The following is a 17,945-nucleotide window of genomic DNA, read 5'->3' on the forward strand; positions in this document are numbered from 1 at the left end:
TCAGCAGACTTCACAGGAAAATAAGTTTGGGTTTCCTGAAAGTACAGAGGAAAGATTATTTACTGCCAGTTATACAGTTTGAATCACTGTGTAAAACAAGAGCAGTAAGGAGATTTAGCAACCTTGTTATATACTAGGTGGGTCCAACTTCTCACCCCTAAGTGAGAAGTAGGAGGACTGCAAAATTGTATTCCCTTATGTCTATTTATGTGGCCATCGTAAGTAAAAACAAATAAATAAAACTCTATTAGTCTCGTATTTCATGTTCTGGGTTTATTATTTGTGATATAACTTCATGCTGTACAGTTTTTGAAACAAAAGTTTGAGATGCAGAGGAAAGCAAATGGGGTTCTTCCCTGTTTTTTTCCATGCAGGTGCAGGGATTTGCCAGCATGAAACAACTAGCAAAAACCAGAGGGCTTTAATTAAGGAGGCTGAATGCAGAACAGGAACTGGAAGAAACTAAAATAATAAAATATCACTTTATTTAAACAGTTGCTAATGTGCCAACAGCTTACAGATGTTAACAGGATAAGCACTGTGCGCAGCCTCTCTGGAAATGTGGAGTTTTCAGTGAAGTTTTTCTCTAAGAGAAGAAAATGGGCTCTTTAAGAGGGCCTTAACATCTGAAGCGAGAAGGGAATTGTCCAGGGCAAGCTGGAAGTACTTGCATTGAAAAGTAATACTAAGCAAAGTAAACTAGGCTATTACAGTGCTGTTCCAGGTATCAGGAACAGGGTTTGGATAGAGGAGAGGGTATCGGCATTGTCTGAGCCACTCAGAAGCAGTCCTCCTTTGCTTCAAAACTAGATGTGGCTGGATCTTTCTTCGTATCTACACAGCACCTGGTGAGCTGAAACCTCAGCCCTGACTATGGCCTCCGAGTACAGGCTGTATGTACTATTAAGTGCCTAGCAAACATGCGGAGAGGTGCCCTGTTTGACAGCTGCAGTGCTGACCGGGGAATGCACCTGGGAGACATAGCAGACCTTTCTGTATCTGCAGGTCCGTTGACAGAAAGTGAATCTTGTTATCCCTAAACAGGAGTGTAGGGAATGTGAACAAAATGAAACGGAAATCTTTTGGCGTCCTAAAATATGTAGTCTCTACTTTTAATTCAGCTATGCTGTTTGACATACTGTGTAATTATAGTCATTGTCAAGTAGCTCTTATTTGCATGAATTGAGCAGCTGCAATTCCTCTGATGTACTGCCGTAATTTTCATAATAACTACAGCTGTTGATCCATCTTCCATTACTTTCGAACACACCCATCCAGTGCAACTAAATAATTGCAATTCAGGAGCAGCAAATGGGACTTAATTAATAACAACAACAAGATACAGAAACATACTCTGTGCTGCTATTGCTCTTGAATTTGATGATTTTAATACTGGGGGACAAAATCTGGGCTTTTTTGAAGTCTGCAAGTCGATATTAGCGGAACAGGTATTCTGTCCGGAGTCATTAGATGCTAAAAAAGGAATGTGAGAACAGAAATCAAAGAGGTTTGTTTTCTTCCTTGAATAAACTGTTTGTTTATTGAAAAATTTTGTTTTATTTTATTTTTTAAGAACAAAATGAGTGAGTTGTGGCTGCTTTCAATTCTAGATTTTCAAATCCACTTCTGTTTTTCACAGTTACTGTGTAAACTACCAAACTGCTTGGTATTGCCACAAAAGATTCTCTTATTTTTCTCTCTGCCTGTTTGTACTACATTAACTATATTGATATTCTTGAAGTGATTCACTTAAACCAAAATGGCTTATGTACTTTTTTTGAAATGTGCTCTGGCAGCATGATGCATCTTTACTAAAGAAGAGGTGTGGAGAAATCCAATTTTAAAATAGCACAGGTGGTTTAAGACAATACTGATGTATTTATTCTTCCAATAGCAGTTCTTGTGGCTAATTGTCCCTTACTTTGTTTTAAGCCAGTTTATTTAAAATTGGATTAGGGAGGGCTTGCATGAACTCTTGCACATTTATTGCTGACATAAGGGCAGTTGTGAAAAGTGAAAGCATCTTAGGTCACTCGACCTTGGATCTGGAGGAGGAGGTCTTAAAACATCTTCAATCTTAGCTGCTTTATGGATTGTTGGATTGTTGCAGTATTAGTCTCTATAGGAGCAACATCCTTATAATGATCATAAACATCTGAGTGGAAACAGAATAAATCATTGTCCAGACAAGTGCAAGGTGATTAAAATCCTTTCAGACTTTTTCTGACATGAAAATTGGGAAGATAAGGCTTCTGACACTGTAATTATTTATCTCAGTTATTTCTGTAAAACTGAGTAATGTAAAACCATGTGGGTATGGAACTTGTTTGGACAGCTGCACTTTTTAGTACAGTTTCAGGAAAACTAGATTTTTTTTTCAGTGTGCTGCAGATGAATATTCTCTCTGTGCCTGTGAAGATGGCTCGTGGATTCTGCTGCTAAACGTTAGTGTGTGTTGTGGTTTTGCATGACACTGCAGCCATTTCAATGAAGTGCACAAATGAGTGTGATGTTGGATTCAGTGATGCAATTTTACAAATAATTGAGGTACCTGTTCTCAGTTTCCTGTATGCAGAATCTTGAAGTGTATCTTGTACTTGCACAATGCGTAAAGTTAAGTAGAATTGAGTTGGCAGGGTTGGTTAAGGAACTTGGATAAGAATTGTAGCGGGTTGTTGGGCAGTAAGCTAACAGTTAGATATGGGGCAGAGATGGTTTGGTAATTAATCTGTTTGTGCAATTAGTAGATCACAGTAACCTCTGAGTGCAGTATCTGCAGTGTGCCACCAGCCAATAGCCAGAATAACTAACTTTGAATTCTGAGCTGTCTTTTCTTCTATTTCATGTTGATACCTTTGAGAAATCTCGCTGGAGCAGTGTCTATGTAGGTCCTTTAGACACATCTACAACTTTGCTACTGCAGTCAGAACAGGTGTGTGTTCCTGCGATGTGAATCCAGTTTAAAAGGTGGTGTTTCCAGGCAAAGGATGAGACTGCAAAGATGGAAAGCTACCTGTTTCTCTTACCACTGACCTCAAAATGGGCTTATAGGTAAAGGCAGCAGCTCATTTTCTTTTTCAGAAAATGAATTAACTATAATTTCTTCAGCTGTAGTTGATGTTGCAGAGTTAAAATGCAAAGGGCCAGTTTCATTACTCTTGTTACTGCTGAGCAGTATCCTACCTCATAAAAAGCACCATTGATTTAGAGGTACTTGCTTTCTGAGGAGACTTCTACCCTGTATCTGAAGGAATGACAGAATCAAGCTTTTAACAAGGGAAAAAGCTTGTACTGCTAATACTGCATTCATCAGATTGGCCTTGCTGCATTTTATTTGGATGTTTTCTATATTTTTGTGAAATATGTAGGCATGCTTAGTGTTCCATTTTAAGGTGTTAGGCATGTTCCATAAAATGCCTAATAAGAGATACAATGAAATACACTGTTATTCAAGAGCTTATTGTGTGTGTTCTTGTAATGACTTGTCTTTATTTACTTTTACAGGTATGTGTCTAGTGCATTAAATGTAATTTATATAAAATGAAATGAGCAGAAGATAATATAACCACTACATAGATGTAGGCCCACTGTGACCAACTTTTTGGTTGCTCCTTTCAAAAAGAAAAGGGGGGGGCAAAGCTGTAAAGATATTAGTATTTTACAGTAAGCTTTCCATGAATAGGTTTCAGAACATCAGAGCACAACATGCTAGCTTCTTTAGAAATATTTCACTGTACGCAAGGATTTGGGCTTTTAGTTTTATCAGGAGGAGCTTTTTGGTACATGAGCTGCTGCTGTTTGAAGTAAGGGTGCCTCAGTACATAGTAGCTCCTTTCACTGGGCAAAGCACGATATGAATGTAACAGGATGGGATTCACATATTTGTGAGTTCGTGTAATGTCCAGGCTGACAAAGCACTTTTCATTAGATGCAACTCCGTAACGTTGCTACACATCATCAGGAGAAGTATCAGCAGCCAAATCTGAGAGTGGGTTCTCACAGCTTCAGGTGCTTGCTATATGCCACAGATCACTTTTTTTTTAAGTATATAAAATTTTCCTCTCTAAAATATATATGTGTGTGTGTGTATGTATATACCTGTATATAAAACCTTCAAATCAGCTGACAATTTTAGAATTTCATTGCAGTCATGCATCACTTCACATTTTTAGAGCCTGGGAGGTTTGTTAGTACAATTTTCTGACAGCTTTTCAGGGAGATGGATTATGGTTTTTAAAGTTTCCCATTGCCTGCCTTTGAGAAGGCTGTTCTCATTTTTGACCTGGCACACTTGACATCTGGTTAAGTAATTGCAGCACTACTAGAAATGGACTTGAGAGCTTGTATTTTGGGCTTGTATTTATGGACTAGTATTGTTTCCTTTCTGAATTACCAGTTTTCATTTGGGTTTGAATTTCATGTGTTTACAGCCTTCCAAGCAGAGGATTTTTTACATGGTTCAAATTTATCACTGTTTGATTTTACTGGAAATATAAATAACAGCAGCAAAGCATGAATTTGAGTTGATGTTTTCCTTCTGAGGTTGTCTTTTTGTAGGAATTTACTTAATTCCAAAATTATTTTTTTTCTTTGAGAGGCCAAACCATCTTATCTTGGATGAATGAGATTTTTGTTATCAGCATTTGTCTACATTTCGGACAACTTCTACCATCTAATCTTACATCCTTTCTGTTGAACAATCCTGTCTGCAGCTGATTCTGTACCACACAGTAACAATAAACAGAGATAGCCCAGATAATGGAAAACTTAAATAAGACAGATTTTAGGGAATGCAAAGCTGGACCCACATCGATTCTTGCAGAGACAGCAGGCTGTTGATACACTGTAGGGAAACATTCAAGGTTCCAGGAGAATTTGTTTACGAAGAGTACAAATGTACTGAAAATATCCCTTATGCTTGCATCTGTAAAGTGACTAATCCCCAGTTTAGGTAACCTGCCTGCAGGTATTTGAGTTTGACATTCCATTGCTGATCTTTGCTACCAAAATAATATTTTTTAAAATATATGTCTGTATAGTCAGCTAACTCCACAAGCTGGTGTGTGTATTCCAGTCTGCTGATTCTGAGGTGGGATTATGTTGTGCTGTGGCTTCATGAGAAGGACAGACTGGCTGGCTGTCCTGCGTACAGCTCACCTTTATGTGGGAGAAGGGTGTCCCTGCTGCCCATTCCCATCTCACTGCTTACCCCCGGTTTGCCAAGCACCAGTGAAGGTGCCTGTATGAGTTAATTATCTCACTAAAAAGCAACAGCAAGCCCAGATACTTCTTGTTCTTACAGCGGGTTAGCGTATTTTGTAAAGGGATATAGTATTGGCTAGAGCCAGTGTAAAGGAGGAAGATGATAACAGGAGGGGATGGGAATACAATCTTCTCGTTTTGGCTCTAGGGAGCTGTTTGATAGCATCAGTTTCCCCTGAAGCCACAGCTTTCAGCTGCCTGACTTTGCATTGGATCAGCTTCCAGAGAACGTCTTCCAGAGTCCCTGTTAACCATCTCCTTTTTCAGTCCTGTCACGTGCTATTGAAGACTATGAAAATAACTTTTCCTCTCTTTATCACTCCAGGTAGCAATGTAGTTAACACTGTAGATACCTGAAGGGTAGGTAATCTTCCATGTCAGTTACTGTTCACTGAAGTGACTAAATGTTGCCCAAAGAACTTAATTCTCCTGCATTTTTGCAAGTGTGAGCAGACATTGCTCTGTGGATCTCAACCTACTTTCATTGTAAGCATTGCCTTAACGATTGCAACTTCCAGTCTTCTCCTTCACCCACTGTATCATTTTTGCCGTCTAATCCAAAGCAACTCGATGTCTTAGTGAGTATTTGGAGCCCTGCAGGCTGGATCTTTGTGTTCCTTTTCCTTCCAGACTTGGCCATAATTGTGTGAAACAAGACTGCAGACTTCGAACCTGTAAACCTTGGTGGCTTCAACTTCCTACTTCCTCCTGGATTCTGTAGTTAGTAAGAAATGAATTGCTACTGCTGTAACTCTGCAGTCACAGTAAGAATAAATCAAATTATGAATTCTTGCATTAAATTCCTACTGTGCTTAAACTGTTGTATGTGTAAGAACTTCCACTGTATCTATGGTCTGTTACTAGGTGTTATTCTCCAGTTCTGTTTTGTGTGATGATGCATTCATATTCATAAACAAAAAGCAAATGTATAGACTGAGGAAAAAACAATAACTTCAAATAGCGTGGAAGTGCGTGTGTGTGTGAAAGAGAAAGATTGTAAATAAAAAGATACCAGGGAAAATTATATTTTTGGTGATAAATGGTCACACTCTTAGGCATATTTATGGAGAATCTGTTACAGTTTGATGAAAATGTTCCTATTTCTTGTCCAGCTTGTCTGAACATACTATCAGTTAGTGATTTGAAGCTGGCTTTAGTTCCCTGTCAACATAATGTGCTGTATTAAAAAGTAAAGCGGTGAAGAAGCTAACTTACGATTTAAATGTTGAATTTCAATGTTAAATTCTCTATCCTATTTATGTCTTTTTTTGAGATATTTCATTGTGCTCCCCCCTCCCCCCAAAAAACAACAACAAAACCCCCAAAAAACACCAAATCAACAAAAAACTCTGAGCTCTGAAATCTTGTATCCTATCTGGAAAACTTAAATCTTAGGTCACAGCCACTGTGATAATTTACAAAAAAAACCCCACAACCTTCAGCATGTTTTGTTTGAAACTATTAACCTGGTATCCTGACAAAATGGCAACATTTCATTATAGTTTAATCACCAGTGATTTCAAATAAGTGTATGATCTCACTTTGCTTTAGTCAGAAGTTGTTATGTAGGATGTGCAAATGCAGCATCAGTAGCACTGCGTGCAGAGACGGCTGAATTTCAAAGTGTGTCTTGTTACCCTAGGTCTTGTGAAGGGTTGTTAGGTAGTGTGATGTTATGATGTATTTAAAATCCTTTAATGTTGTGGGTTGCAGAAATATGATATATCAAATCCATCATAAAGTATTAGAGCAACTCGAACCTTGCATCTCTTAGGGTTGATGTTGGGAAAGGCAGTTCCTTTCCAGTTGGCTGAGTTCAGATGATTGAGGCAATCTTTGCCTTTTTGACATTTTAGATGCCAAGCTCTGAGACAGTGTTGGGAAGCTTCCCTTCCCTTTTCAGTATCAGCAGCAGAGATGAGCAGAGAACATGACTGAAATGTTGCTGCTTTAAGAGACTCTTGAATTTGGTCCAGAATTTTGTTGTTTTCTTTGGTCTTGATAAGCATATGTGATGGAAATAAAGATATGGGAAATTGAAGTTATAAACATGGGTGTATATGCGGCATGCAAGTGTGCACATAATTTAAAAAACACAGTATTTTCCATTTGAAAGAAGCTCCAGTGTACTTTTTGATTTCCAGATAAATACTGGCATTCAGATTTGACTGAAGATTTCAATTATCAAACAGCTTTACCTCCAAGGTAAAAAACCTCTACCTTTTTTCATTGAATAATCTGGTAAAATATCACTGATCTTTTCTAATGGAAATTTTTGCTTTAGTCTAAAAGTGATATCTGTTGTTGAAAATGTTTGCTTGAATGAAATCCAAATAGCTGTAGTTCCTTTTTTGGAAGGAAGGACTCATGTAACATTTTAGATTTCCAGCATGAGTAATTTTTATGTGAGCATTATTTTGGCGTTCACTCACTCGTGTATGGAGAATCTGGCAGCCTGTAAAGAATAGCTAAAACCTGCTTTATGGGTAAGACCCAAGTGCTATGTCAAGAGGAGAACTACTCTGAAAATAAGTGTATGGTAATGGAGGTTGCAGTGTGCGTGGGACCCATTGGTACTAGGGTAATACAAATAAAGTCATGGCTGGGAGTCAGAAGAGGAGGATGGTGTAAGAAAGACATTGGTCATTGGCAGGGGAAGAGAAATGGGGTGGTACCCTGTGGGTTGCTGCCGTACAACTGCGGGGAGAAAGGAGGATCCAAGCACTATATTTTGAACAATGGGGCTTATTCCTTCTTTATGGCTCTGGTGATTCATGCCGTTTTCAGAGTTTATACTACACACTTCAGGGGAATTACAGCTCCCTGGTGTAGCTGTCTGCTTTATTCTCTTGGTTCTGTACTCTTAAATTGTGATATGAGCCCTGTGTGCATTCATTAGCCTTTGTGAAGCCATACTGTTCCTTCCTTGTGTGTGCACAGTGGGTGTTGTCAGATGGATCCAAGGCAGCATCCATAGACTGGGGACTGTTGCAAACTGTGTAATTGTAAAAAGTCCATGTCTCTCCCACTTGGGAAAGGCCTCTAATTTACTTTTTCTGCTGTTCTCTGGGTCTTCTCAGCTCACTGGAATGCTTAGGCACGGGAATGGGGACAAGGGAACGTGTGTGGCTCACATAGCTTTTATGTTGCTTGGCAGCTTGCAAAGGGGCTGTGCGGTGTGTGCATGCCTTATGTGCCAGCAGTGGGGGGTCTGCATGAGCCCCCCGGCCAATCCTGTCCCCATCTCTGCAGTCCCCCTGTGCTGTGCTGCCCACCCCCACGCACCCCCAGCCCACTGTGGGGCAGATAGTACCCCTGGCTGCGGGAACTCCTGTGAGCATCACATGTGGACCTCGGGATGCATCATCCTGGGAACGGGCAGATTTGCTTTGCGGTTTGGCCAAATAATTTTCTTTCCTGTCAGTCTGTTGAAAAATAACCAGGAAAAAAAAAACAGGCTCATCTTACTTCCATTTAATACTGCTTGTGGAGTTTTAAGCAGTCATGCGTTTTTGGGCCCCTGTTTCTTTCCCTGTGTTCTGTTGTCTAATTCAATTTTTCATTCCTGCTACAGAAAAAGTCTTTTTGTAATTTCCAATATTCAGCTTTGTTTATCCCTTTTAGAAGAAGTGTAGCTTTTTATAGCATGCTTTTCTCTCTCCAGCTTCTGTGAAGCCACCAGTGGGAAAGTGTTGAGCCTGAGGTAAAAAATTAGATTTAAAACCCTTAACCCAGGTCTGCTGGGTGCACCTCCATCTGTAGCTGACTTCTGGGAGATTCTGGTCCAGAATGAGATTGGAAGAGCCGTCTGCATGGATGGCAGTCAGTATGACAGCGAGCATCACCTGCAGGAGCCTTTTGGGGGGCCTTACCTACCTTGTCCTGTCTGAGACTGCCCTGCTCCCCTTGCAGGGTACTAGCAACAGCTTCTTTCCCTGTGTTTCTTTCCTTCCATAATCCCTCTCTCAAACTAACAGTCTTTCTGGCCCTCTTTTAGCTCCTATCCTTTGATCAGGGAAGTGCTTAAGAAATAAACCTTTTTTCACTTCTCTGGTTATTCTTACACAGCCGTGCCTGGACCAGTTTTAGTCTGGGCCTGGCCAGATCACAGAGGGTGTGCTCTGCTGCTTTACCGTGCTCCTGCTTGCTGCTGACAGGCCTTTTCTTAATTTTTCTCAGTGCAGACTTTGCTGATGGTGAGGTGCTGGTTTTGGGGGCATGCAGATTTCTGTACCTATTATAATTCAATTCCTGTTATCCAAAGGATCTTCTAGTAACAGTATTGTTTCTGTTCTTCTTCCCTGGAGTGGCTTCCTTTGAAACTGATAATCCTGCAGCTTGTTTGAACTGACACTGTCGCTTTTGGAGGCTCATCTTCCACTGAATGTCCTGGTGTTTGGGCAACACACGGTGAAGTTATCCACACTTGAAGCTCCTGTTTATTTTTGGAGACCATATTTCTCCTTAAACGGCTCATGTCTGTTCAGCGGTTTCTGCTCCAATGTCCCTGCATTCCATCTCTGCCTCCAACTCTTCTCTTTTTACTACGTCTTCCCTTTTTGATTCAGGGCTCCACTTCTCAGAATTTTAGCATCAGCCAAATGTTTTGTGTCTTTAGATGAAAATAAGAGTTTGTCGTTCTTTCTTCTGCATTTCATTTGACTCTGGGTGATATGAGAAAGCATGATGGAGTTGTGTTATAAGTGATTATTTTAAGGTTTCCTTTGAAGAGATCATCTCTCACTGTTTAGGTCCATCTGTTCCCCTCTGGAAGGGGCCCTGGAGCTTCCCAGCCAACCCAGAAGAACATTTAACTCCAGCTAAAGAAAATACATCTGTACTTAGGAGTCTATTTCTTGGATCTGCTTTTGACCCTGATCTTTAGGGTTCCACAAAATGCGTTGGTAAATCGGGCTGGAGGGCAGCGAATACAGGTGGTAAAGGCAAGACGTGCAAGGGAGACTTGAGATATTTGTCCATGCTATTTTATGTAGAGTTTGATTCTTAGCTTTTTGGGGGAAGGGGGCGGGGGGGGGGGGGGGAGGGGGATGGATTCACTAGAAGCATTATAAAATAATTAAGTAACTGTGAATAAAAATCCATATGATCTGTAAGGCAGTTTGAAAAGAGCTGTGAGAAAAGTGAGCTCTTGGTGGGATTTTTTAAGGCTGGCATCAAGCCTACTCCTTTGACACAGAGTTATAGAGTGTGCCTAGAACACTCTGTACTTGGGAGGCTTGGTAGGATGATTTTATTATTATTTTTAGTTCTTGAGTATAATTTTGATTAATTTAAACCTCAAGTAAAGAAGGTATGTTGTTTTGGTTTGTTTGGTATTTTTTTAATCGCTGAAAAGATTTGAAAGGAGTGAATTTCTGATGGGCTTATTAAGATAGTAACTGGACTTTCTTCGCATTACGTTCCTGTCACAAAGGTTACAAATTAAAGATCATGAACAGGAAAGAACATTAATGTGCAGAGTCTTCTCTTACCCTATTGGAATTTGGGATTGCAGAGCAGCTTTGTGCAATGCATCTAGGATATTTTAAGACAAGGGACGTAGCTTCCCCAGGAAACTTAAACCATTTTGTCTTCATTTTTATATTCTTTAGTGGTTACCATTTAAGCATCTGTCAAGTGAATATCTTTGACTAAAAGGTTTTCAGAAAGAGAAAAGATTTGGGGGTTTGTTTTTATGATGCCAGTCTGCACAGACTATCACCAAAAGTACGTAGGACAAATCCTTAGTGTTACTGGTTTTACAGTATTTTCTATTTGGAAGTCTCATTTCATGGTGCCACAGCTCTGAAGCAGCAATTGCTGTGATGTCTAATGGTCTTACTCTTTCTCTGCATAGAGCAGAAACATGAGCAGCTCTCCATGAGAGAGAAGATATGGGAGAGGATCAGGGGGAATCAACACTAGCAAGATGTTCTGGGAAAGCGCAGAACAGTTGTGGCTGGCCATTATTCGCTGCATTGCTACAGTTCAAAAATCTGCTAAATATAATTAGCAAGGAGTTTTTAATTAAATGTTTAATTTGGGTTTTTTGATCCTTTAAAGCCTATACAATTAATCTGAGATTGAAAGATAAGTGAAATGATGACTAACTCTTCTCTGGATGAATCTACTTGTTAATATTTTCAGAGAATTGGGGGAGGGGGAGAGAGTTCAGCAACAGAGGATATAGTAACATAGCTGAACTTCAGAAAAATCTTTAGCTGTTTTGTCTAGATAATCCCTTTATGGAGTACAGAGTTAATTATTTGATGGTATAGCAATAAAAAGAGACTGATGAGACACTGCACTGGATACGCAGAGATGGATTAATTAATCCCAACTTGCTTTTTGGAGGATGCTGTCTTATTTTTGAGGGTCTAATTCTAACAGTGTCTGTCACGAAAATTGAAGTAAGGACTGGGAACTGCTCATCAGCAGCTTTGTTGACTAGCTAAATTGTTTTTGTGTAGTACCACATATTTCTTCTGCAGAACGTTCTTCCCACAGTACCTTGCTGCTTCAAAATTCATTTTTATTGCAAAAATGACTGGTTAATGCAGTTGTTTCAAGATGAATTTCTGTAATAACCATGGAAGGCTTGTGTACTGGAATATTGAACAAGGCTAGAACTAGGGGTTTTTTTAATTAAAATAAACCCCTGTACACTTTGCAGTTAAAGACTAATGAAAATATTCCTAGCCTTTCCAATAAGATTTATGGTCCTAAGAATATTTTGAGAGACTAAATACTTGCACAAGACAAGTTGCCACTATTAGAACACAATTTTGTCATGTAATTAAATACCAGTATTTAGGTTTCCAGGTTAGGTCTCTGCAGGGATGAACTGCAGCCTTTATTTTAGTCGGTACTCTTAATTTCAGGCTTTCTGTGGCTTTGTGACAGTGTCAGGGCAGTGGTTCATATTCAGGTCTTGTTTTCAAGGCTATACTCAGGAGTTACTTTTGTTGTTAAAAGATTTTTGAAAAGGTAAGGATGAGTTTTGCAGCAAATGGCCAAGGAGTATTCATATAAAGGGCCTCACAAATTTGTATCTTAACGCTAAGGAAGTTCTGCAGTTTCTCAAACATACATTAACATCTGTCTGTGCATAGTGGAGAGGATACGTTTTAGATATATTAAATGGGAAGGTACATGATATCTGGTATATCTTTCTGGCTCTTAAGATTCAGAATGCAGCTATCAGAGATGGATTGAGCATTAAGTACATTTCAAAACTTGCAGGGCCACCTGCCATGCTAAAGAAAACGGGGAGAAGTCAGTGAGCCTGGAGGTTTCCAAACAGCAGCGAGTGCCACAAGAACCTTTGAAGACAGCACGCATGTGCAGCCGTGCTTGACTACTTGTGTAATGGTCCTTGCCCAAGCTGCAGGCTAACAGCGCCTGGAGTCCCAGTTAATGCTTTTATAGCCCAGCTTGTAGGGCTCCCACTTGCCTGAGGCGTGATCCCTCAGCACCCCTGCCCGAGCCGAGGAACTGAAGGTCCTAGAATTAATTGGCTGGCTGCATTTGCAGCACAGGTGCTGGAAGCATCAGAGGACACCACCAGGACTTGGGTTCTTGGGCAGGGTAGGCGCTCCCAGCATGTGCTGCAGCCACTGATCATAGGTTTGCTTAGGCTTTTTGTGGCTGTAGGAAGAGCTTTATCCTGCTGTTGGCTGAAGATGCTTTCAGAGGTTTGCATCTCCTCAGGCACAGATGGACTTTGATTTTCATGTGCCATGATGGACAATACAGGGGATCCCAGCTACTCAGATCCTATAATTGTACTGAACTCTAGATGCCTATGGCAATACTTTTGCCTCCAGTGAAAGATTCAAGGTGACTTCTCACTTCTGTGGAAATGCTTTCACATCCAGCTACCCACTTCTGCCTCATCTGAACAGTTAACAATTACTGTGTTTCAGCCATACACTGTCACGCTTGTTTTTTGTGGGTTTGTTTTTTTTTTTCCTCGAAAGCCAGAGATGTAGTATGCTGTCTAGAAAATATTACTTCATTTTTGTGGTACACTGAACCAACCTGAAGTAATAGACTTCTGTTTAATCACAAATCAGGGCTTTTGTTGTGCAGATAAAGGAATGGGTAGCTCTTACTCTGATGCAATAAATTCAATAATCACAACTCTCCCTTGCTTGATTTTAACTTTTTGTAATGCTTTAGTTGACTGAAAACATCCCATCTACTACATGTGCTCAGCAGCACTTTGTGTATGAGCAGCACATTTGGTTTTTCAGTTGGGTTTTGCATGCATCTGCAAGAGGAGAAGGGAGATCAGATTACCTGTGTAACTCTCTCTCAGCTGCCCGAGTCACAGTCACTTGCTGCAAGAGCCCACCACCAACACTGGGATCTCCTGTGCCCCTTTGGATGCTGAGGAAGTGTAAGGAAGATGGAGTGAGACAATGAGGTGCAACGTGCAGGTAAAGTGATGGGACAGGGATTTGGAGTGTTGAGAAGGTACAGTAGGAAGACAGGGAAGAAGTGGACAACAGACTGGCTTTCTTGCTCACTTAAGATCCAGCATGCATTTGGGAGCTGCTGCCACTGTGGATTGTCCTGGCAGAACTTACCAAGCAAAGTTATAAAATCCTAAACTAGTTACACCTGAGCTTTTGCTACTTGCAAGCAAGATCATCAAATTTTCATGCCCAGCTGACAGTTTCATGTGTGTGATAAAAACATGTATCCACAGGCAGTGTCATACCTGACCTCTAACAAATTCTTGAACTTGCACTCCCCAGCAGTGATTGTTTTAAAAAGCTGGTTTGGCCACATGTCAGCATAGCATGGCTGTTTCTTAATTTAACAAGTTAATTAACCTGATGCCATATTGATGAGTATATTAGAAAAACATATGTTTGGGAAAGTATATGATGGGATTGTACGTCAACTTTGTTCTTCTTTTCTTTGCTAGTTAAAACAAATGTTTGGCCCTTGGTAACCTTCTTTCTGTTACCATTTTACTGGTGGTTTTCTTTTTTCTTTAACGTCTCTTCTTTCCTGTCCCTAAAATAATTGCATGTTAGGTCTGGATGGTTGGTTGAAAGCCTTTAATATCGATACTGTATTCTTGCTGTCTTCACTAAGTAATGACATGGCAGTCAGCCAAAATACACATGAGGCTGACCATGGCCATTGCTTCTCATGTGTCTGAATGTCTTGCATCTATGTTTTGCAAGAATGTCTAGTTCTATTTGAAGATTTCTTATTATTTCTATAACTTTTCTCTACAGCGTGGTAAAATTATGGATGTCTTCTAATTGTATCCCAAGGCCTTTGGCTCTTGTTTTTGGAGAATTTTCTATTTTGCTTTGATTCAATCCCCTCATATTTACCAAAATTTATAGAAGAAGGTAGCAGATTTGGTGTGGGAACTTATATGACCCAAAGGCAGAAGGTTTGCTTATTATTTATGTTGATTGGTGGCTTGAGAACAGGAGGCCAAAGTATTTGTTGGGGAGGTAAGTCATCTGCAGTTCTGGCTGCCCTTTCTCAGTATAACTATAGCTGAGAACCAGGTTCTGCACCACTGTGTGATGCCGGCTGCCTCTCTCCGTGGTGTGCCAGTCTCACGCCAGCCAAAAGAAGATTGGAAGTCAGGAGCTGTGTCCTTATGTGACACTGGGAGTCAAACAGGGATGGGAATAAACTCCAGGTTGCTGACAGCATGTTTAATGTTTTAGGCATCCTTTTTTTCCATCATGAGTTTCAGAAGCATAGTGGTAGGAGCTTTTAAAATGCATAAAATAGAGGATGGTATTTGTTCCTCCCTAGTAAACTTCATCAGTGCCTTTGCCTTGTCAGAATGCTGAATATAATTGAAACCCCAAAGTCCAGGAAATGATGAGGTAAGGGCCAGCACAGTTCTTAATTCTGCCCAGGGAACTGATTATACCTGTTGAAACAGTTCAGTAACATGAGTACTATAAAACCAGGTATGAAAAACTGAGAAATTACATTTTTGTTTGCATTTTCCACTTTCACTGTATCTGCTCCAGCTTCAAGTAGCTGTGAGATACACTAGCAAAGGAAAGCGTAACTGTTAGCTCACAGCAAGTGTTGCCTTTGAGGAAGCAAGCATACATGTTTAACGGGTGGGATTTGTTAGGTTGCATTGTTCATGGCAAACAAGGTTTTCTTCTCATGTGCGTTGCTGCTGGTGACGTGATGCGATGTGACAGTTGGTAGTTTGTGGGCGCAGTGAGATGTCACAGAGCGAAGGAATCCTCTGATCAAAGGTGGAGGGTTTGTAACATGTAGTGCATCTGAGAACATTTTAAAATGTACAGCAGGAACATTTGCTGTAGCTCTTGTTTGCTTTGGATGACTAACACAAAATTGGATGTGGCCCATGGTGGCTGTGATTTCTTACTAGGGGTGGTGTTGTGGTTGTAACATGGAAATAAAGTGTTCTTAAGGTTTCAGCTACACTTTGGTGCTTATATTACCTACCTTAACCTCTTATTTCCAATTTAAGTTGTGAGGATTTTGCTGCCCTTCAAACTTCTAGTTTTTTTCTGCTTGTTAAGTCTTCAGTTACTTTGTACATTAATTACATTTAATACATATTTTTTCAGTATTGCCATGCAACAGATTTTTTTTTTTAAGGGCAGGGATGGCATGTGTCTAGGAGCCTAGGAGTATGACCTTCCTCTGGGATACAGGAGACCCAGATTTTAATTCTCTTGACCTGGAAGACTAAAACAGGCATACTGAGTCAAATCGGGGTTCATTTTGTATTCATCTACTATTCTGTCTCAGGCAGGGCCAGTACAAGGTGAATAAGGTATAAACAGCTCGGAAATAGAATAGTAGTTCGGTCTTTTCAGCTTTTTGATGTGTGCCTCTTTATGTTTAGTAATGCTTTATGTACTTTTCTTACATAAATTCATCTAATGGGAGATCGGATCTGTTATGTCTCAGAAGGTAGACTCAATTCATTTCATAAAATGAAAAGGGAAATATTTATGCAAGGCTGCAGCTGATGTTCAGAGGCTGATCCCAGGCTAGCTTGGCAGCAGTGTATGCCTCTTCAGATCTGAGCTCAGGTCTCCACTGCTTCCTTGGGCATGGGGACTGGAAGTGAGTGGTATACCTAAGACAGTGATGGATGGTTTCTGTGTGTGGTGTGACTTCAGGAGAGGATTCATAGTTGAGAAGTCTGGAAAAACACAGATACCTTTCTCAAGCCTGAAGGCAGTCCAAGACTACTTTTATACCTTCTACTGATCACCACTTACCTCGGTATTTTCTGTGGAGCTTTTTCAAAGGAGCATTGTAGGGAGGGGTGAATCGTGATGAGATCCTATTCTAGAAGTTACAATCTCATGGCCTCTCTCGATTTAGCTGTCAGTCGTTTGTTCTCCTTTCATCATGTTTGGTTCCATTTTTCTCAGAGGGAGGTGAAGACATTCTAGGGTAACAGAGCCTTTCCTACATACTGCGTGTTTTCAACTTTTTTCATGTTGGTGCTGAGGGATGGGCTGTGTTTCTGACATAAAATTGGACTTCCCATGCAAACTTCAGACTGTGTTGACCCAGCTTCCCCGATAAGTCCATGGACTGCCCTCAGGATGTTCCCTGAAATGCCCGTCCTTAAGGCCTGAACCCAGGTGCCCGGGACAGTCTCAGATTCAATGTATAAACACAACATTGTCTTACCAACCTCCGGTGTCCGCCTTAGGAGACTGCCTACAGACTGTCTAGCATCGGATACCTGGCTGTGTATGACCGCTCCTTTGTTAATGCTTCACAGTGCTCAGCACAGCTAGAATTAAACCCTTAATAATGTTTTCATTATTGCTTTCCCAGTGGGACACTGAGTATTAGCAAATTGCAAAGTGAGCTGAGCCAGTAAAGGAGTTCTGGAATACTTGCAGAGCCCTTTTGGAGAGGAGAGACCTGAGCTCCCTGGGATTTGCTGCGTTTGGGAAGCACTTGCTAATAATGTTAGCTAAAAGCCTTTCCTCCCCTGCAGTACTCTGCTCTCCTCCTTTTGTAACACAACCTTCCTCCACTATCTCTACAAAAAGGCTTTCATGCAATCTGGCATGTCAGCTGTTGCCTTTGTGCATTGTGTTGGGTCTGGGATACAGCGTAATCTCTTCAGCCCTGGTGATTTGTAGTACGGCATGAATGCTGATGGTGCTCTGGTTAAGTAAAAAGCAACCAAGCAAACTTACAATTAACAATAACTAAGCAGATTTGAGAAGTGAGTTCCTAGAAGTAGTTGCATTTTTAAAGGTTTTCCTTTTCTTTCCCCTTTTAAAGTTGTTCACCTTGGTATTTTCATTATGGAAACCTGCATTATTAGGAAACACACTTGTGTGTAGATCTCAGTATTACAAGATATATCTTCAGAAAGCCAATTAGTGCTTGAAGTAGAAGCTGATCTACTTCACAAGTGTAATTTACATCCCTTGCCTTATAAACAGCAGCATGAAATCACACCACAGAACATCATCTTCAGAAAGAGCAAGTATTGCTCTATTTCTGTACATCTTTTCTATATGTTTCTATTTGTAGGGGCTTTTTCTACTATCCTAATGTGTGTCTGTGTGAACACTATGTGAAGACAGTACAATCTGCTGCAGCAGAGCTCCTCTGGGGAGATAGCTTAATCAGCCCTAGGGTGTGTTCTTAAATAAGGGAGGTGACAGACT

General features: G+C 40.5%; 1 protein-coding gene across 7 annotated transcripts in view; it reads left to right on the top strand.

Moving 5' to 3' along the window:
- The window catches only part of ECHDC1 (ethylmalonyl-CoA decarboxylase 1), a 60,098-nt gene that overhangs the window by 38,060 nt on the left and 4,093 nt on the right, over window positions 1–17,945 (top strand). The gene's annotated exons all lie outside the window — the stretch shown is intronic.

Source organism: Falco punctatus (assembly GCF_963210335.1).
Source record: "Falco punctatus genome assembly, chromosome: 5".
NCBI classification, from domain to species: Eukaryota; Metazoa; Chordata; class Aves; order Falconiformes; family Falconidae; genus Falco; species Falco punctatus.